This window comes from Triticum dicoccoides, chromosome 4B (assembly GCF_002162155.2).
Source record: "Triticum dicoccoides isolate Atlit2015 ecotype Zavitan chromosome 4B, WEW_v2.0, whole genome shotgun sequence".
In the NCBI taxonomy this organism is placed as follows: Eukaryota; Viridiplantae; Streptophyta; class Magnoliopsida; order Poales; family Poaceae; genus Triticum; species Triticum dicoccoides.
Genome location: NC_041387.1, coordinates 581,134,914 through 581,156,478, shown reverse-complemented (window position 1 = coordinate 581,156,478; position 21,565 = coordinate 581,134,914). Strand labels below are relative to the sequence as shown.

The following is a 21,565-nucleotide window of genomic DNA, read 5'->3' as shown; positions in this document are numbered from 1 at the left end:
TTTCGACAGTTAGGTTCAGTTTCGACAGTTAAGTTAAGTTTCAACAGTTAAGTTCAGTTTCGACAGTTAAGTTCAGAGATGAGCGGCTGATGTATTTTACATCTAGCACTTTGTGGTTATGTATTTTACATCATGTATTGGAGATGCTATTAGAATTCCACTCAGGTTAACGTTGTTCGTTGTCTCTCCTGTCCTGCTTCAGCCTCGGCGTCGTACAACTCACCGGAGCTGCTCCAATGACGAAACCCTCCATCACAACGGAGCAGTACCTCGGGCTCCATCTCCAGATGCCTAAGATCTTCTTCCCCTCGTCCGACAGCAAAGTCAGCCGGAGCATCCTCACCGGCCAACCCAATCACGTTGAGATCGACATGGCTTCGCCAAAGAGGTTGTACACTTGTTGCATCTCTTTTTACTCTACATATTATATATATTGTCCACTGAGCACACGGATTTGTTCCTTTAGTGTCTCCTTTAAAGAAAAAACGTGGGAATTTTAATTTTCACTTGTCCTCCTTTTAAAATTCCTATTCATGAAGCACAAGACTAAGAGATAGTAGCATAATAGCATTATAACCGTACCTTTTCTTGTGGGTTGACTTAATCTCACCATGCTTATTTGCATCCTGTGATCTTCCAATTGTTGTGAATCAAACACCCAGATTGGCAGAAATCCCGTGTTTTTAAATTCTCTGTTTTGCACATGCATTCCTATCCCATTCCTGTCTATTTCTTATCCCTGCATTATTGGAATCCTCCAATTCAAACGAGCCCTTACAGAATTACTTCTCTTACAGATAGTTGTCAAAGAAAACCTTGCGTGGTTTGTCCCGCTCCTGCTGTGCCGTCGTCCACCCCAGCTCAGCTGCTCAAACGACAGAAGGGTCGAGCACAGCAGGGATCTGGCCTCCAGACTGTCTTTCGCCGCCTCAGATCTTCTTCCCCGCTGCTGGCAGCCATGAAAACTGCATTACCATCGTCAACCGAGTGGATGACGTTGAGGACTACACGGGTCCGCAAGAGAGGTCACACTCTTTCGTGTCTGCTTACGTTATGCATCGCTTAATATTACATGCTACTTTATCGTCCTATTCACCGATTAGACTCTGAGTCAGCTCCAAACTAATGGTCAAACTTGAGTTTATAAATGGTTGTGGGGTACATATCAGGGCCGCTATCAATAGTATCTATCTACTATCTGGTTAATCTCCGGTGTCTACTATGAGTTTCATGTTGGGTGGGAAACAAACAGTAAAGAAGCCATTATCTGTATTTATTAACTGAAGCTATTATCTGCCTGCTATTATTGGTTTCGAGTCTATCCACAGGTTGCTACCATCACCCTGGATTTCTGCATGCACTCCTTACATAATCTCACTATGTTTTATTCCTATGCATGACAGTTATTGTAAGCAATGGAACTGAACATGTAGAGCAAAAGAGACGAGCCTTGCGTGCAATATAATTTCATGCAGCCGTCGCTCCATGGTAGGCACAAAGGTAGCCCCCCCTCCATGCATTTCAGATTGTAATCGAGAGGAAGATATCTGTTCCGAGGGGGATTCAGAAGGAGAAGATAACTCCTATTTACCCCCTGAGGTCTTCGCTATAACTTGGCAAGCTAATGTTGGTTATATCATGCATATGGTGTCTTGCATTGCTTACTTTATACATCAAATATGTCATCTCCTTAGTTTAGACATCCTTTGTGCGAATGCCATCTGTTTAGTTTATTCATCGTTTATGTGAATTATGCAACGCCACCTTGTTTATCCAGGCATCATATATGTGAATTTTGCAATGCCATCCTGCTTAGCCAGTCATCTTATATGTAAATTATATCAGGCCATCCTTTTTTCCGTTACATATTACATTTGTCAACAATGTTAGTACATTCAACTGCTCCTCGCAGCGCGTGTTTTAGGTGTATCAGTAGTGCGGGGACCGGCGCTACTAATAAGGCGCTATAGCTAACACGTAGCAGTAGCGCGTGCTCACCAGCGCTACTGCTACACAAGTGTAGCAGCAGCGCGCTTAACGAAAGCTCGCTACTGCTAATAGCTATAGCGTGCTTCTCCTGTGCGCTACTGCTATCCTAAATACTAGTAGCGAGTTGTTGTTTCCCACGCTACTACTAAGGAATTGCAAATTAAAAAAAAAGTTAGATGCAGTTGCTTCGATCAGAGACACGTCCAATGAAAAATAAGCTCAGGTCACAGAACCATCTTTAACACTTGAAGCATTCATAGATACAATAGTGAACATCTGAACAGGAAGAAATCACGACATCCCAGATCATACACACACAACTATCGTTGAAAGGTGGGTACTTTCCCTAGCTTTCCATCAACCTAAACAGACCACTTCTCTAGATGTATCTACCATGACTCCGAGTTTAGACGCAGGTGGACCTCCCCCCGAACTGTGGCGTCGAGGTCCTCCTCCTCGGCGACCTCCGTCATCGAGATTACCTGGATGATCATCCGTGCGATGCGGTCGCCGGTCTTCACAGCCAAGTCCACCTCTGAGTCATTGAAGAGCACACTGCCCACCGGGCCGTGGTAGTCCGCGTCAATCAACCCTGCGCCCATGTCGGGAAAGTGAAAACTTGTTAGTTAGCGTCCACATCCAAATCTAGTAGGGTATTTTATTTCTTTCTAGCACATGCACATGAATCAATAGTGACAGCCAGAGTAACAGTACATCATTAAAAACTAGCATACAGTTCAGAGTTGGAAACTACAGAAACTAAAATTTACATGGATTGTTCTAGGCATCTAGCCCAAGAAAACAGAGCACTAGCTAGTTTTTCCATGAAATGATCAGATGGTACAAGAGATATGATTCGTATCCTCTATGAGTTCACACTCTACTCACAACCAACCTTAGCGACACGTTGGATCCTGCAAAACCTTGAATTCATTGTTCCTACGGCAAGGCATAAGCCTGTTCAAATTACCAAGGTGTGCAGATATGAATTGTATTACACATGAAGTATTTGCGGAATTCTGAAGCACTCTGTTCTCAGGATCACCAGGTGCTACCTGTTTGTGGCTCTCAGACTCATCGGCATGTTGGTGTCCGGTCCATCGAGACTGCCAATCGTCGCCTCGTACGTCCTGGTGGCCAACAGGGTGGACGACGCCTAGCGCTCAACTTGGACGGAGGAGTTGCTGCGCCTGGGAGGTTCCTCGCCTGTATGGTTCATCTTGTTGAGCTGCCAAAATACACACAAAAAATCATGTCGGAGCAAATCACCATAAACTTTTTTACAAAACTGCTTGCCAAATCCCCGTGTAGTGAATTTGCTATATAATTTAATGCTGAACTTTTTCTAATACACACTAAACTTGCGTACAAAATATTCATAACATCACTTCTCCTAACTACACTATGATCTATCCATTCAAGAGAGTTTGAACTTGCTAGCATCATCTCCTAACTGCGTCCATCTCATTATCTTTTACAAAACAATTCTCAATATGGAGCAAATAACAACAGGAAGGAGGCCACCACCATGCACATACAACATCAGCATGCAAGCTAGGGGCAAAAACATACAGTAGCAAGCCTGAATTTTGTAGACTGGGAATTAAAGAAACATCAGTAAGTTGGTAGTACACATGACACACAGAAATAGTGAGTAGGAGTACATGGTTTTGAAGTAGTAACTATAGTAATTTGCTACCTTATTTTTAGGTCACACACTCACAATACAATAACTGTAAACTACTTCCAAGTTACCAAATTGAAAGGTTGCAATGACGATACTGTATGCTAGATGAATTGTATGGTTGAAACAGAGAAAACTCAAAGAATAGGAATACACGACCAACCTTGCCATTGATGATAGAATTGCTTCTCGCTCATTCCTCCTCCAATTTGTCGGATTTTGAGTAGCAAATGATCGGACTTCCCACTGAAACATACATAAAAAAACATTTTCAACACCTAATTCACTAGAGATGACTCACCAAGGTAACCATGTTCCTCTAAGCAACCGATGAACAATGAATAATTTTGCATATCTGAAGAACAAAATTTGGATGGTGGTAACACCAAAGCAGCATATGGTTGCTATAAGGTTTGTTTAGTCTGAAGAATGGTAACATAAATGTAATGGATGATTCTTCGATTTGTTTGGTTAGGTTGCCGAAGGCAGTCTATTAGGCCATGACAAATATTTTAAGGTGGTGTTGATAATCAGCTTGGCAGTGAAAATATTTTGTGTGTGAAACAGGGTCCAGTAGATTGGAAAGAGACAGCCCAACAACAATCAGACGTGAAGCATAAATGTTGATGATGTTTCTACTCTTGATGGCACGACAAAGAGACCCCGACAGTTGAACATTCTGTGTCTGAAGAACTACGTGCTGCAGGATGTAACACATATCTACTTCCACCACCCTTGCCGTTATTTGTAGAAGCAAATATAAATGCTTAGTGTTGACCTTAGCAAAAATTGCTGAAAATACTAGCACACCAACTGAAGGTAACCATGCAAGGACAGAGATTAATCTTGAACTGCCTCACCAACTGAAGAAATAATACAGCACTTTAATTTTCAGTTACATTTGGAAACTTACCCTGACGGGTTAATCTTACTATTATCTACTGACCCTAACTCTTTAGTATTGAGAATTTGCACATCTAAACATGTGCATATAGCTTAAGAATTCAGACAAACAAACAACCTTCTGATGGCGTACAACAATTTTCATCAATCAGATTTACATGCCACTTTTTTTCAGCAGTTAGCTGCAAGACTTTCTACAAAAAATAGACTTACCCTGAGGCCTTCCCCGCTGGCCTCCCCCATCAGATCAGCGATCGTCAGCTGCCCTGCATTCACAAGCAAGCACATCATATTATACCTGCAGAACCGCAGCGAGCGAGCACCAAGCAGAAAATAAACATATTGTTGGCCTTACGAGGCAGCGTGATGGCGGATTCGCGGGAGAAGGGTACGGGCACGCCGGTGGTGTCGGATTTAGGGTTCCGGTAGACCCTTGAGGTTTGAACATTGGCGTGCGCACGGAGGTTTCGCCTTCTACCTACCTGTTCCTCGCCGAATCGCTAGGATCTAAACTACCAGAAGAACAACACAAGAGACATAGGATTTATACTGGTTCAGGCCACCATTGTGGTGTAATACCCTACTCCAGTGTGTGGTGTGGTGGATTGCCTCTTGGGCTGATGATGAACAATACAAGGAAGAACAGCCTCGCGAGGGTCTGTTCTTGTGGTCTCTCTCTTTTTGCCGGCCGGATGGATCAATCTTTCTACCCTGTGGGTGGCTGGTCCTATTTATAGGCGAAGGCCCTGGGCCTCTTCCCAAATATCGAGCGGGAAGGGCGCCAACAATTGGCCAATTTGAAGGGGAACATCTAGTACACTTATCCTGACTAAAGTTGGTCCTCGCCTATCAAAGGCTCTGGTGGCGACGTCGACTTGGGCTCCACGGTGACCTCCATCCTGCCGTTGGACTGATCTTGGTCTTGTTGCACCGAAATGGATGCCTTCACTTGATGCTCTCGCCTGCGCTTGCTCTCCTTGCACCAAAGAGGAAAGAAGGACACTGCACGGGCTGGCGCCCGGCTGGCGCCCTTGGTCGTCATGGCTTGCATCATGGGCACCTTGCGAGGTACCCCGCCTTGACTCTCCGCCTCCTCGTGAGCCAGCCTGACGAGGCCGTGCCTGAGGAAGCTCCTTGTCGTCCGCCCCGTGAGGCTTGGCCCCTCGCGAGGGTCTTGAGCTTGTGTTGATGAAGATGGGTCGTGCTTGGGCCCCTTTGAGCCACGTCGCGGGCCACATGCAGGCAAGTCTGGGGACCCCCGTTCCCATAACGCCGACAGTAGCCCCCGGGCCCAAGGCGTGCCCGGACATGGCCGAGCTGAGAGGCGAAGGGGCAAGTGCGAAGCGTCGCGGGCCCTAACAGCCTGCGGCCTTGGGCGCTGCGTGGCGGTTGATTGGACGTGGGCGTCTCCGCTCCCCCATGACGCCTCGGCAACTACACGGATTCGACAAGTCCCTGCACGCGAAACGAGTCATGATTACCTGCGATCGTGGAAGCCGACGGTTGGCCTCCTCCGGCTATAAGTACGGCATGCCGCGTGCCCTTCCAGTTCATCCCCTCTTACTTATCCATCTTCCTCATGGCCCCGCCGAGCCTGCCTCTCCCCCACCCAAGCGCGGTCGCGACCGCCCTCGCAAGCACCCCGTGGCCTCCGCGGTGGTTCCCCGTGACCGTGGAGGTGATTTCCCGTGTGGCGACGGGCGTCCGGCCGCGGCCGGGGGGCGTGTCTCGGTCGTGCGACCCCCGAGGCCGCGCTCTCACACTGCGGAGGTGCTGCCAGAGTTTGTTGTGTGGGCGGCGAAGCCAGGCAGCGCCCGACTTCATCTCCCTCGCTTCCTCCTAGGTGAGCTCTCGACTGGTGCCCCGGGCGGCCTCTGGCTCCAGGCGGATGGCTGCTGCAGCCGGGCCTCGTGGGCTTCGCTGGAGGTCTTCGCGTCCGGGAGCCTGGCCCTGACCCGCGGCTGGCAGACGTTTGCCCGCGTGCGAGGCCTGAGCCGCCGGTGCACCCTGCACTTCAAGTTCGACGGCGAGGCCACCTTCTACGTGAGGGTGTTTGGGGAAGATGGTCGCCGTGCTGGGTGCTGCCCTGAAGACGACGGCCACGGCCGGGGACCCAGGCCCGGCGAGGATGGAGAGGGCAGCGAGCGCGCGGCTGGTAGCGCCCAGGATTCCTCAAGCTTCACTGGTTCCTCTTCGGGTAGCGACTCTTCTAGCAGCGGCCGCGGTCTGCCTCCGTGCCGTCGTGCCTGCTTGGATGGCGGTAGCGGGTTCGCCCGCCGTCGCACCCTGGTGAAGCGCGAGAGGGAGTCCGCCTGAGCTCCGGAGGCAGCTCGGGCCCGGCGCCTGGCGAGCTTTGCCTGATTTGTTCCCCCTTCTCCATTCTCCTGCGCAAAAAGTCAGCTATGTGGGGGCCCCGTGGGGGCGTGTTTGTGTTGCCGTTGTCAATCATCGTAATGTTTCCGTTGTTCTGGTATTGTTCCTTCTTGCTGAATGCCTGCACGTAGGTAATCCCCAGCCTTGGCCATGGGGCGACCGACCCGGGTCCTGTATTTGTGCCGCGGTGCCCGTGAGGCACGGACTGGAGGAACGCTCCTGTTAGTGGGCCCGGGTTGTGAGGTCTTGACCGAAAGGATCGAAACACTCACGAGGGCGCCAGGGTCGTCCCCTCGCGAGACCTCGCGCAAGAGAAATCGGGGTCGGTGGGCGAAAAACCGAAGAGCCAAAAGTCAAAAGACAGCGACAGTTTCAATAAAACTTCAAATGAGAATGAACTAGCCAACTGCAGAAAGCAAATGAAAAAGCCGCGTCCGGCACCTAGTCTAGTCTTCGACGTCTTCTCACCAGCGTGGAGCTAAGTGCTGCCACTGGGCGTGGGACGGAGCCCCAGGGCCTGAGGCCGGCGCTCCTGAGACTCCAGGGCGTGTACAGCCCCAACTCATTATTACGTGAGAGTGTCACGGGCGGCGAGCTTCACAGGCGTTGGCCTTGTTCACAGGCTTCGGTCCTTTCTTCAGGAAAGCAAGCTTCACGGGCGTTGGCCCTCTTCACAGGCTCCGGGCCTTTTCCAAAAAGATGGTCTTCACAGGCGTTCGCCTTCTTCACAGGCTCCAGGCCTTTTCCAAAAAGATGGTGTTCACAGGCGTTCGCCTTCTTCACAGGCTCCGGGCCTTTCCCAAAAAGATGGTCTTCACAGGCATTCGCCTTCTTCACAGGCTCCGGGCCTTTTCCAAAAAGATTGTCTTCACAGGCGTTCGCCTTCTTCACAGGCTCCGGGCCTTTTCCAAAAAGATGGTCTTCGCAGGCGTTCGCCTTCTTCACAAGCTCCGGGCCTTTTCCAAAAAGATGGTCTTCACAGGCATTCGCCTTCTTCACAGGCTCCGGGCCTTTTCGAGAAAGATGGTCTTCACAGGCGTTCGCCTTCTTCACAGGCTCCGGGCCTTTTCTAAAAAGATGGTCTTCATAGGCGTTCGCCTTCTTCACAGGCTCCGGGCCTTTTCAGGGGTAAAACCTCCGGAGGTGCTGGATGTTCCACGCATTCTGGACCGGCACCCCCTCCTGAGTCTCCAAGCGCGCGGAGCCGGGCCTGGAAACATGAACAACCTTGAACGGGCCCTCCCACATGGGAGAGAGCTTATGAAGTCCCTCCCTGGAGAGAACCCGCCTGAGCACGAGGTCCCCTACCTCGAGAGTCCTGGGGTGGATGTTGCGGCAGTGGTATTGCCGCAGTGCTTGTTGATATCTTGCCGCTCGCAGTGCGGCTTCTCGGCCACGCTCCTCCCCCAGCACGAGGTCCATCGCCCGCATGGCGTCCTGCTGCGCTTCGTCGAACGCCAAGACCCGCACGGACCGACGTCTGAACTCGTGAGGGAGGACCGCTTCGGCCCCATAGACCAAGAAGAAAGGGGTCTCTCCGGTCGGCTTGGTTGCGGTCGTGCGGATGGACCACAACACGGACTGGAGCTTGTCGTACCAGCCTCTGCCGCAAGCCTCCAGCTTCTTCTTGAATGTTCTGGTCTTGAGGCCCCTCAAGACCTCCGCGTTGGCCCGCTCGGCCTGGCCGTTGCTTCGGGGGTGCGCCACTGAAGCATAGCATATCTGCATTCCAAGGTTAGCACAATATGTTTTGAAGAGGTTGCTGGTGAACTGCGAACCGTTGTTGGTGATGATGCGGTTCAGCACCCCGAACTGGCTCACGATGCCCTTGATGAACTTGCCCGCTGAACCCACAGGGATGGTGCGGACAGCTTCCACCTCGGCCCACTTGGTGAATTTGTCCACGGCGACGTAAAGGTAGCGATAGCCCCCTGGTGCCCGAGGAAACGGGCCCAGGATATCAAGCCCCCAGACTGTGAATGGCCACATGAGGGGTATGGTCAGCAGGCCCCGTGCCGGCTGATGGATCTGCTTTGCATGGAATTGACAGGCTTCACAGGCCCTTACCAGTTCGACGGCGTCATTGAGCGTGGTAGGCCAATAGAAACCGCTTCGGAATGCCTTGCCCATGAGGGTTCGCGATGACGAGTGGTGCCCGCAATCTCCACCATGTATGTCCGCCAGCAGCTCTTTCCCTTGCTCCCTGGAGATGCAGCATAGGGATACATCATTTGGTCGCTTCTAGTAGAGTTCCCCATCCCTAATGCAGTATGTTGTGGCCTGCCGCGCCACGCGCTCTACTTCCTCCTCCTTCTCTGGCAAGATCCCTTGTGTCAGATAGCTCCGGAGCTCCGTGACCCAGCATCCCTCCTGAGGCTCCACTGTCAAGAGCAAGCGCGCCCCGAGGCTGGCCCACAGATTGGGGCTCCCGAGGCTGGCGGCTAGGGGAGCTCCTCGTGAGGCTGCACCGCGCTTGACAGTGAGGGCGTGGCTGAGGGCTTGAAGTGCCGCTCCTTGAAGACGCCAGGCTCCTGAGGCAGCCGCCTGGACGCTCGTTTGGCGATGTCGTTGGCCTCCTGATTGGTGCCACGGGGCACGTGCTGTAACTCTAGCCCCCAGAACTGCTTCTCCATCCTGCGGACCTCCGCAAGGTAGGCTTCCATGTGCTCATCCCTTGGTTCGTATACTTTGTTGGAGAAGTTGACGAGGAGTTGTGAATCACCTTTGATGGTAAGGCGCTTTACTCCTAGGGCGGCGGCGGCCTTCAGGCCCGCTATCAGGCCTTCATATTCTGCTATATTGTTGGAGACCTTTTCTCCGTGTTGGAAACAGAGCTGCACGGCGTAGTAGAGCTTGTCTCGGTTAGGAGATATAAGTACCGTGCCAGCCCCCGCGCCGTGCCTGGAGAACGCCCCGTCGAAGTACATGTCCCAACCGTCCGGCGCCTCACTTCCCAGGGAGAGGGATCGATCCTCACCAGCCTTTAGGCCCGGCGCCTTTGTCCACTCTGCCACGAAATCTGCCAAGGCGGCCCCCTTGATGACTCGGGTCGTGCTGAATTCGAGCTGGAATGCTTGCAGCTCAATGTTCCACTCGGTGACCCTTCTGGCTGAGTTAGGGCTCCGGAGCACTCTTTCCAAGGGGTACGCGGAGACAACCTTGATAGGGTGACCCTGAAAGTAGTGCCGTAGCTTGCCGAGGCCACCAGTAGCGCGAGGAGAAGTTTCTGAGGCATGGGGTACCGTGCCCTCGCATCTCGCAACACCATGCTGACGAAGTACACCGGGTGCTCGACGAGGCTTGGAGCGTCGGTGCTGGTAGCGTCCTCCGGAAACCGTGGTGCCTCCTGAGGCGGCGGAGCCTCCAGAAGCTGGTTGCCTGGGGGAAGGGCCTTTCCCACTCCTGGTGCGTCCCCCTGCAGCGGCTGATCTTCCTCAATCGTGGTGGTGATCTCTGCGAGTCCTTCTTGGTCCTGTTTTTCCTTGGCGCGGGCAGCTGCCGCAGCCTTGGTCTGACGCTCCTCCCTAACCGCCACCAGGGCCATGCTGGCTGAGTAGGGAGTGGCGGCGAGGTAGAGTACCAAGGGCTCTTGTGGGCGTGGGGCCACCTTCACCGGTGGGCTGGTCAGGTATCTCTTGAGGTCTTGGAATGCCTTGTCGGCCTCTTCAGTCCATTCAAAGGGCCCCTTTTTCTTCATCAACTGGAAGAAAGGCAGCGACCGCTCCCCCAACCTGGAGATGAAGCGCCCCAGTGCAGTCACGCGTCCAGTGAGCTTCTGCATCTCTCTGAGGGTCTTTGGCGGGCTCATGTCCTCGACCGCCTTGACCTTTCTGGGTTGGCCTCGATGCCTCGGTGGGATACGAGGAAACCCAAGAGCTTGCCCGAGGGGACTCCAAACACACACTTCTCCGGGTTGAGCCTCAGGCTTACTGCGTTGAGGCTTGCAAAGGTTTCCTCTAGGTCTTGTATCAGGGTCTTGGCCTCGCGAGACTTTACCACAATGTCTCGACGTACGCCTCCACGTTCTTCCCGAGTTGCGGGCCCAAGGTGATGTGCCTGAGCTGCTGAAAGGTTGCCCCCGTGTTGCGCAGTCCGAAGGGCATGCACGTATAGCAGTATACCCCACACGGGGTCAGGAAGGCCGTCTTCTCCATGTCTTCCACCGCCATCTTGATCTGATGATACCCGGAGAAGGCGTCCAAGAAGCATAATAGGTCACACTCAGCGGTGGAGTCGACGATTTGATCGATGCGTGGGAGCGGGAAAGGATCTTGCGGGCATGCTTTGTTGAGGTTGGTGAAGTCGACACACATGCGTTCCTTTCCTCCCTTCTTTGGTACCACCACAGGGTTGGCCAACCAATCTGGATATCGAACCTCGCGAATGACCCCCGCGGCTTCTAGCTTGCAGGTCTCCTGGACGATGAAGGCCTGCTTTTCAGTGGACTGCCGCCTTGCTTTCTGCTTTACGGGGCGCACGTTGGGGCACATGTTGATGTGGTGCTCGATCACGCCCCATGGGATCTCTGCCAGCTTATCGGGCTCCCAAGCGAACACCTTCTTGTTTGCATGCAGGAAACTGAACAGGGCTTCCTCCTGCTCGGGCCCGAGGTGGGCGCCTATGGTGAAAGTGGCGCTGGTGGACCCGTCCTTGTCGACGGGTATCTTCTTGGTCTCCGCCTTGTCTTGGGTGAACAATTGTTCCTTCTTGGCTGGTGCAGCCCCATTGGGCTCTAGGGCCCCCGCGTTGGCAGGCTGTGCCGATGCCGCCGTCTTGAAGGCGAGCTAGAGCGCTCGCAGTGCGTCCCTGGTGTCCCCAGGTACGGTGAGGACTCCGCTGCTCCCGGGCATCTTCATGAGGTTGTATGTCGGGTGAGTCGCGGCCATGAATTGGGCCAGCGCTGGGTAGCCGAGGATGGCATTTTAGGGGAGGCCGATGAGGGAGATGTCGAAATCGACCAGCTCCGTGCGGAAATTGTTGTAGGTGCCAAAGGTCACTGGGAGCGGGATCTGTCCCAAGGAGCTGGATGACCCACCCCCGATGCCCATGAAGGGCTGGCTCGACCGCAGCCGCCCCCGAGGTATGCGGAGGAGGTCGAAAGTTTCGACCGAAAGCACATTGAGGCCCGCGCCACCGTCGATGAGGGTCCTGGTGACAGCCACCTGGCAGATGGTGGGGGTGCACAACATCGGGATCGCACCCGAGCAGGCCGAGTTGGAGGGGTGGTCTTCCGAAATGAAGGCCAGCCTGGCCTGGGGCTCCGGCCGGTCCCGGGAAGCCCCCTGCCGCACGGAGGTGGCACCGACCCGGCGGATGAACGGCTTGACATGGTGACTGGAGGGCGGCGCCTGCGAGCCGCCCAGGAGGGCCGCGACGACCGAGGAGGCCGGAGCAGCGTGGCGGGCGAGGAAGAAGTTGCGCGGCTCTTCCCAAGAGGCCACGGAGGGATGCAGGGGCGATGCTCGTTGCTCATTCCCCGCCGGGCCGGTGGCGGTGTTGACAGCGGGCGGCGGGGAGCGACGAGGGCGCGCGCCGACGGGAGCCGTCCGGGCGACTCGAGCGGTGCGAGCAGCCCGACGAGCGTCAGCCATGGGCGCGACGGTTGGAGAAGAGCAGGGCGACGGAAGGCGAATTCCAGCGCACCCCTACCTGGCGCGCCAAATGTCGGATTTAGGGTTCTGGCAGACCCTTGAGGTTCGAACACTGGGGTGCGCGCGGAGGTTTCTCCTTCTACCTATCTGTTCCTCGCCGAATCGCTAGGATCTAAACTACCAGAAGAACAACACAAGAGACACATGATTTATACTGGTTCAGGCCACCATTGTGGTGTAATACCCTACTCCAGTGTGTGGTGTTGTGGATTGCCTCTTGGGCTGATGATGAACAATACAAGGAAGAACAGCCTCGCGAGGGTCTGTTCTTGTGGTCTCTCTCTTTTTGCCGGCCAGATGGATCGATCTCCCTACCCTGTGGGTGGCTGGTCCTATTTATAGGGGAAGGCCATGGGCCTCTTCCCAAATATTGAGCGGGAAGGGCGCCAACAATTGGCCAATTTGAAGGGGAACATCTAGTACACTTATCCTGACTAAAGTTGGTCCTCGCCTGTCAAAGGCTCTGGTGGCGACGACGACTTGGGCTCCACGGTGACCTCCATCCTGCCGTTGGACTGGTCTTGGTCTTGTTGCACCGAAATGGATGCCTTTGCTTGATGCTCTCGCCTGCGCTTGCTCCCCTTGCACCAAAGAGGAAAGAAGGACACTGCGCGGGCTGGCGCCCGGCTGGCGCCCTTGGTCGTCATGGCTTGCGTCATGGGCACCTCGCGAGGTACCCCGCCTTGAACTCTCCGCCTCCTCGTGAGCCGGCCTGATGAGGCCGTGCCTGAGGAAGCTCCTTGTCGTCCGCCCTGCGAGGCTTGGCCCCTCGCGAGGGTCTTGAGCTTGTGCTGATGAAGATGGGTCGTGCTGGGCCCTCTTTGAGCCACGCCGCGGGCCGCAGGCAGGCTAGTCTGGGGACCCCCATTCCGAGAACACCGACAGGTGGGCCCGTTGGCATCGTCGCCATCACCCGGTCCCGGCACCTGCTGCGGGGAGGAGGCGGAGATGGAGGAGAGAGCGGAGCGGCGGGGGCGGACGGAGACGACGTGGAAGGGCAGCCGCCGCGGACGCGCCCCCACGGTGGGGTTGTGGGTTTGGGGGGATGGGGGAGGGGGCGTCTCATCCAGCAAGGTGGAGGAGATGTGCGTTGATGAGGGACAGGTTGGGGAGATGGAGGAGGCGGCACCGGTGTGGGAGCAGGAGGCGTGGCGGCTATGAGGAGAAGGGAATGAGAAGGGTGGTGGGTGGGAGTGGATCAGGTGGATGGTGCAGCAGTAAGTAGTAGTGTGTGTTGGCTAAACGCGCTACTCCTAAGTACTTTAGCAGTAGCGCGTCTATGGAAAGAGCGCTACTACTATACCTAGTCTGGAGGCAACGCCCTGGAAATTTTAGTAGTAGCGTTGTTCTATCCTAGCGCGCTACTGCTAAAGGGATATTAGTAGCGCGGTTTTGTAGAGAGCGCTACTGCTATTTAGCAGTAGCGTCTGTTTTTAAACAGCGCTGGTGGTAAGTTTCTGTGTATAAGCTTTTCCCTAGTAGTGTATGTCTTTCCATCTTTTTTAGTTAGCCATCATAATGTGAAATTGTGTCATGCTATCCTGTTTAGTTAGCCATCATATATGTGAAATTGTGTCATGTTATCCTGTTTGGTTAGACAACATAAATATGAATTATTTCATGCCCTCTTTAATTCCCCACTATCCATTGCACCTGTGTATCATAAAATGTCTATACTTTCAATTACTTTTCTTGTTTATCAGCCATTTGAATTGGAGAGCGTGATGGCAGTATCTAAGGGAGTAACAGCACGGTCTTCAGAAAAGATAGTGCTACCAGTTGATGCAGATAGAACCACGGTTGTACTTGCCCAAGGACCAGATCCACCACACATAACCCAGACTCTCGCAGATTGTGCCCCTACCCAGTTGTACAGAGAACCAGCTACACCCCTTCTAACCCCAACCCCGGCAGATAGTAACCCAGTTCCAATTGACACAGCACCGTCTCCACCATAGAGCACCCAAACACGAGCGGTTAGTAAGGGAACTGCAGTGCCCAAAGCACGAGGACCACCACTCCGAATCCCAACTCAATGCTTAAAGGAGAAGAAGATTTGTTCTCAGGTCAGGTTATGTAGCTATGTTCATACTCCTTTGCTCTTGCATTACTGTATTTACTCATACCAACTATTTTCAAATTTGAAGGATGGAATTGAAACTCCAATGGCGCAACAGGTATGTTTTAAACCCGTTTCTTTAACTGGTTTGCTGTTGTGACCTGCTCTACGTTGATTTCAATTTCAATTGAATAAACAGTTATGTTCTCATGTGTCGGAGTAATGGGCCACGGGTAGGCTCACCCGAGTCCCTGGATTTATGAAGACTTTGGGCCAGCTCCGCCTAGCTGGGCCCCAAGCTGAAGCTCCGCCCTCTGGGGCTGGCTGGCTCAGCGGCCGGCTGCCAGAGGGCGGCCGACCCAAGACTACGACGCTCCGAGTGACCGGCTCCTGGTGGCCACCCTCCAGAGAGGGCGGCAACAGGAAGGCGGTCACCTCATGACTACGGGGCGGACGAGCTCCCATCGAGAGTACTGGTCAAAGCATGGCTACAGTGAAGCACGTCGCCTCCCACGCTCGAGACGGGCGTGGCTACAATGCTCCGTACAAATGAAGATCTTTGCATGATGGAGCACTATGCCGTATCTACCCTGACGTCGCTCCGGGCAGGCGAAGCCCTGTTCCCCACGACGGCATGTCGGTACGGCCTGCCAGAGGCGGGCCCTATCAGGCAGTGACCCCAAGGAAGACGGTGGAAGCTCAACCAAGCGGATTAGAGCGGGGTCGGCCTCGAGCAGGCGGCCGTCCCTTGTCCCGAGGCGAGCACGCCATTAAGCTGATAAGACCGGGTGTGGCTACAGTGTCCTCCCACCAGGCGGCGGGACTGTAGCCACGCTAAGATGACCAAGCCCCCGTCACTAACGACACGGCTATAGTGAGCAGCCACCAACCAGTCGGCAGGGCCCACCAGGCGGCGGGCCCCAGCGGTCGGCGAAGAAGCCGGAGGCTGGAGACACTGACAACCGGGCCCAGCAGCCAGCCAGATTACCATTGTACCCCTGGGGGGTAGGCCTATATAAACCCCCCAGGCCACCCATGCAAAGGGTTCCCACTCCATTAGAACTAGCCACCCCCCTAGAGCAGGAGGAGAACTAGCCTTGCCTCCTTCTGCCTCTAGCGCACAGCTCGAGGAGCACCACTGTATCACTTGTGCCTTAGTGATCATGCGGAGACCCCGCAGAGCAGGACTAGGGGTGTTATCTCCTTGGAGAGCCCCGAACCTGGGTAAAGTACGTCGGCGTTCGTGTCTACGACTTATCTCGCTTCCAGGCACCGGCGATGTTGTACTCGCTCCCACAATGATAAGCCATCCGTTGGCATATGTCGCACCCAACCCCGACATTTGGCGCCCACCATGGGGCGAGGTTCACCGTCTCCTAGAGATCTGCTCTGGACGGGAACCCTGTTCCTTCCTGGCGAGTGAAGCCAACCCAGCACGCCCAACGGCGTCAGCCCTGACGCGCTGCACGACCCGGAGATTGCCTGCGCGGCGAGCTGCCTCGCTGACCTCGTCGGCGAGATCGACCTCTCCAACGAGCCGGCCTCCGATGTGGGCACAAGCTGCCATGAGAGCCGCCTCGTCAGCCTCCTCGACCAGCTCCATGTCGCCAGCGAGCTTGCTGTGGACCTGGAGTCCGTCGGCTCGACCGATCCAATGATCGTCGACTCCGACACGGCGTCGCTCGACGTGTTCCCCACCAACGTGGTGGTCTACGACGAGCCACCTCCTCGCGAGTACAGCGATAGGAGCACCGTCACGCAGGTACTCGTCATCAACAGTGAAGAGCACTCGGACGGGCGTGCTCAAGATCCCCTCGACACCACTCTGTGGGACCTCATGGCACCCATTCCTGAGGGCGCGGACGCTGAGGCGCTGGAGGCACGCCGCCTCCAGCTTCTCGAAAATGCTGGCCGCCTGGCCAGCATGCACCGGCTTTCGGACGCCTATCAGCGCGAGATAGACCGGGCCGTAGGCGGCACACCGGCTCCTGAGGGGCCTAGCCGCCTCGGCACAGTTCGGCAGCGTGGCGCGACCGTCGCCAGCATGTTCGAGGCAGAGCGCCCCGTCTACGCCACGCCTGCGGAAAACATCCAGGCCGCCCAGGCGGTAACGGATGAGCTGGACAAATGCGACGACGATGAGCGCCGCCACATGACGGAGCGAGTCCAGCAACTCCTAGACGCGGCTGCTGCGCAGCACGAGGCCGCCTGCCACACCGAAGTCCCACCCAGACGAAACAATGAGCCGCCCCCACGCTGAGATCATGGGGCGACCTCCCGGACGCCGACTGGCGGCGCCCGTGGAGGAAAGGGCAACGAGCCGGCTGCCAGCCATAGTCGGACACGCCTCTCCATCGAGCGGGACGAGGACGACCGCCCTCATGCACTAGAGCGGCGAGGCGACCTGCCGCATCCCCCGCCTCGTGGAGCAAGATACCCCAGTCCGCCTCCTGTCACGCATCCGACACTCGGCGACCGCCTTGGCCGTCGAGAGGGAGTCGGAGAGAATGATGCTCACCATCGGATCGATCGTCTCAACCGATCCTTGACGCTTGAAGAAGAAGATGCGCTGGGCCCGCCCTGTTTCGACCCCCGAATCCAAGATGAGCCCTTCCCTAAGGGGTTCACCCTCCCGCGAGACACGCCCAAGTACACCGGCTTCGTGAAGCCGGAGGACTGGCTGGTCGACTACTCCACGGCCGTCAGTATAGCAAATGGCAACAAGCGCGTTGCCGTGAAGTATGTCCCTCTCATGCTTCAGAGCACTGCCCGGACGTGGCTCAACAGCCTGAAGCCCCGCAGCATCAACAGCTGGGTTGATTTCACCGAGGTCTTCATCCGCATCTTCACTAGCACCTACAAGCGGGATCCCAAGCCCCGACAGCTCTCCTTGTGCGTCCAAGGGCCCACAGAGTCAACTCGCGACTACCTCATGCGCTAGACCGAGCTGCGCAATTCCCGCAAAGGCGTGCACGAGGTGCAGGCGATCGAGTACTTCACTGCCGGGTGCCAAGAGGGCACCCTCCTCAAGCATCGACTCCTCTGCGACGAGCCCGAGACCCTCGATGAGCTGCTGGTCATCGCCGACAAGCATGCCACGTCCGACTCCTCCATGAAGGCGGAAATCCTGGTTGGTGCGTCCGGCAAGGTGGCCCCTTAGGCAACCAGGTGATAACAAGCGGAAGGCCACCCAGCCGGCTTCCACCAGCCGGTAGGTGGCGACGGTCGAGGATCAGCAGCCAGAAGGGCAGCTAGCCCCCAAGCGGCAGAAGGGCGGCAAGACCAATTGGTTGCCGGCTTTCTCTTACGAGCAAACCTTGGATGCACCCTGCAAGTTCCATAGCAGTGTGAAGCCCTCCAACCACACCACTCGGAAGTGTCACTGGCTCACCAGAATTGCTAAGGGAGATGGACTCCTGCCTCCTCCGCCTGCAGGACCGCCTCCTCCTCAGCCCCAGCAGCCGGCGGCCCGACCAGTCGGCGCCATACAAGACGAGTACCCGGAGGAGCACGGAGCCTATGTTGTGTTTACCAGCGTGGCCGATGACAGGCGCAGCAGACGACAACAACAAAAAGAAGTGCAGGCAGTGGCTTCCAATACTCCAGAGTTCATGCATTGGTCTGAGAAGCCTATCAGTTGGAGCAGGGCCGACCACCCAGAAGTGATGCCTTCCCCTGGTTCGTATGCCCTGGTCCTAGAAGATACCCTTGCAACGGAGAGATGAGCAGCCTGTTTTTCTAGAGTCTTGATAGATGGCGACAGCAGCATCAATATCCTGTACCGTGACACGATGGAGAAGTTGCGAATCAAGCAAAAGCAGCTCGTCCCTAGTCGGACTGTATTCCACGGTATAGTCCCTAGCCTTTCCTGCTCACCAATTGGCAAGACCCAGATTGATGTCCTCTTCGGAGACAAGAATCACTTCCGCCGAGAGTCAGTCTGGTTTGAAGTGGTGGACCTTGAGAGCCCCTACCAAATTCATGGCAGTCCCCCACTACGCCTAACTCAAGATGAAGATGCCGAGTACCAAGGGAATCCTGACAGTAGTCAGAGACTACAAGAAGTCGATCGCTTGCGCTGCAGATAGCAACCGGCCGTCCGAGTCCCTCGTGATTGCTGCCGAGAAGCGGCTCCTTGACCGGGTGGTGGCGTTGGCAGGCAAGAAGCCGGAAATGTCACCCACCCCCCAGGAGTCGGAGGTTGAGGGCTCGTTCAAGCCGGCCAAGGAAACAAAGAAAATATCCTTGGACCCGGAGCACCCGGAGAGGCACGCTGTCGTAGGCACATGCCTTGACAGCAAATAGGAAAGCGAGCTCGTCGATTTCCTCCGTGAGAATCGGGACATCTTTGCATGGTCTCCCAAAGAGATGTCGGGTGTTCCGACGGATTTCGCCGAGCACAAGCTACATGTCCGACCTGACGTCAAGCCGGTCAGGCAGCCCTTGCGCCGCCTATCAGAAGAGAAGAGAAGAGTTGTCGGAGAAGAGATAGCCCGGCTCCTAGCAGCCGGATTCATCATGGAAGTATTCTTTCCAGAGTGGCTGGCCAACCCAGTCCTGGTGTTGAAAAAGAACAAGCAGTGGCGCATGTGCATTGACTACACCAGCCTCAACAAAGCCTGCCCCAAAGATCCCTTTGCTCTGCCGAGGATTTATCCAGTAATAGACTCCACAGCCGGATGCGAGCTGTTGAGTTTCTTGGATGCATACTCCGGGTATCACCAGATAAAACTGAACCCGGCCGACAGGCTGAAGACCGCCTTCATCACACCATTTGGAGCCTTCTGCTACCTGACCATGACGTTCGGCTTGAGAAACGCCGGCGCCACGTTCCAGCGTTGCATGCAGAAGTGCCTCCTCAAGCAACTCGGTAGAAATGCCCATGTATATGTGGATGATGTGGTGGTGAAGACGGAGAAGCGTGGCACGCTGCTGGAGGACCTCAAGGAGACCTTTGAGAACCTACGCCGATTCCAGATCAAGCTCAACCCGGAGAAATTCATCTTTGGAGTACCAGCCGGCCAACTCCTCGGTTTCCTGGTCTTAGAGCGCGGAATAGAGTGCAATCCCGTGAAGATCAAGGCAATTGAGATGATGGAAGTGCCCACCCGACTGCTGGATGTGCAGAAATTCACCGGCTGCTTGGCGTTAGTCAACCGTTTCATCAGTCGGCTAGGCGAGAAAGCCCTTCCCCTGTACCAACTCATGAAGAAGACCATTTTTTTCGAGTGGAACGACATGGTGGACGAAGCATTTCTCCAACTCAAGAAGATGTTGGCAATCCCGCCTGTCCTGGCGGCTCCGACTGAGAAGGAGCCCATGCTCCTCTACATTGTAGCCACCAATCGGGTTGTCAGCATAGTCATGGTAGTAGAGCGCAAGGAGAAGGACAAACCATTGCCGGTCCAGAGACCGGTGTATTACTTGAGCAAAGTATTGTCCGCCTCCAAGCAAAACTACCCCCACTACCAGAAGATGTGTTACGGCGTGCACTTTGCCGCCAAGAAGCTAAATCCCTACTTTCAAGAGAACCCAATAACCATTGTCTGCACAACTCCACTTGCTGAGATCATTGGGAGCCGAGATGTTTCTGGCCGAGTGGCCAAGTGGGCTATTGATCTGGCCCCTTACACCAGCTACTACCAGCCTCGCACCACCATCAAATCACAAGTGCTAGCCGACTTCCTCGTCGATTGGGCCGAGACCCAATATTTGCTGCCTGCACCAGACTCCACTCATTGGCGGATGCATTTCAATGGTTCAAAAATATGCACTGGCCTGGGAGCCGGCGTCATCCTCACCTCTCCCAAAGGCGACAAGCTCAAATACGTGTTGCAAGTCCACTTCGCCGCCTCCAACAACGTAGCAGATTATGAGGCACTCACACACGGGCTCCGGCTTGCCAAGGAACTCGACATTCGCCGGATCCTGTGTTATGGTGACTCTGACTTGGTGGTCCAGCAGTCAGCAGACGACTGGGACGCCAAGGATGCAAACATGGCAAGCTACCGTTTCCTCATGCAGCAACTCAGCGAATACTTTGATGGGTGCGAGTTCCTTCATGTGCCAAGAAATGACAACGAGCAAGCAGATGCTCTGGCACGGATTGGCTCCACCTGACAAGCAATACCAGCCGGCGTCGCCCTATGCCGCCTTCTGAAGCCGTCTGTCAAGCCGTCTCCTGATTCAGACTCCATCTTTGTGCCCCCCCCACCCCGAAGCAGTCGGATCCGACTTGGCGATCCCAGAGGCCAGCACGGGGATTTTGACAGACGACCCAGGGACTGCTACAGCCGCGCCCGGCCCGGGGACTTCAGAACCTGGCCCGGGGACTTCAGCAGTCGGCCCGGGGACTTCTCCAACACAGCAGGCGGAAGCAGCTGCCAACGCACCGCCTCCCAGCCCAGCCGCCCTCATTCAAGTTGCAGTAGTCGCAGTCGAAGAAATTGCAGCGCCCTCATGGGCCCAGCCAATCCTCAAGTTCTTGGTGAATAAAGAGCTGCCAACCGATGAAGTCTCAGCCCGACAAGTGCAGAGGCGAGCTGCGGCTTACACCATAGTCAACAGAGAGCTAGTGCGATGAAGCGTAACAGGGGTTTATCAGCGGAGTGTGGAGTCGGACCAAGGCCATGCAATACTCAAAAATATCCACCAGGGCAAGTGCGGCCACCACACGGCTTCAAGATCACTTGTGGCCAAGGCTTTCCGCCACGAGTTCTTCTGGCCGACCGCCCTGGAAGAGGCCAAAGAGCTAGTTCAGAAGTGTCAAGGGTGCCAGAGGTTCCGGTCCAGGCCGCACCTGCCGGCTTCTGCACTCAGGACCATTCCCATAGCCTGGCCCTTTGCTGTATGGGGACTGGATATGGTGGGACCATTCAAGACGGCCCGCGGTGGCATGACTCACTT

At 55.2% G+C, this 21,565-nt stretch overlaps 1 pseudogene; it reads right to left on the bottom strand.

The window, feature by feature from the left end:
• Positions 1-2,208: 2,208 nt before the first annotated feature.
• On the bottom strand, positions 2,209-16,226 carry LOC119292841 (annotated as a pseudogene).
• Between the last annotated feature and the right edge of the window lie 5,339 nt (positions 16,227-21,565).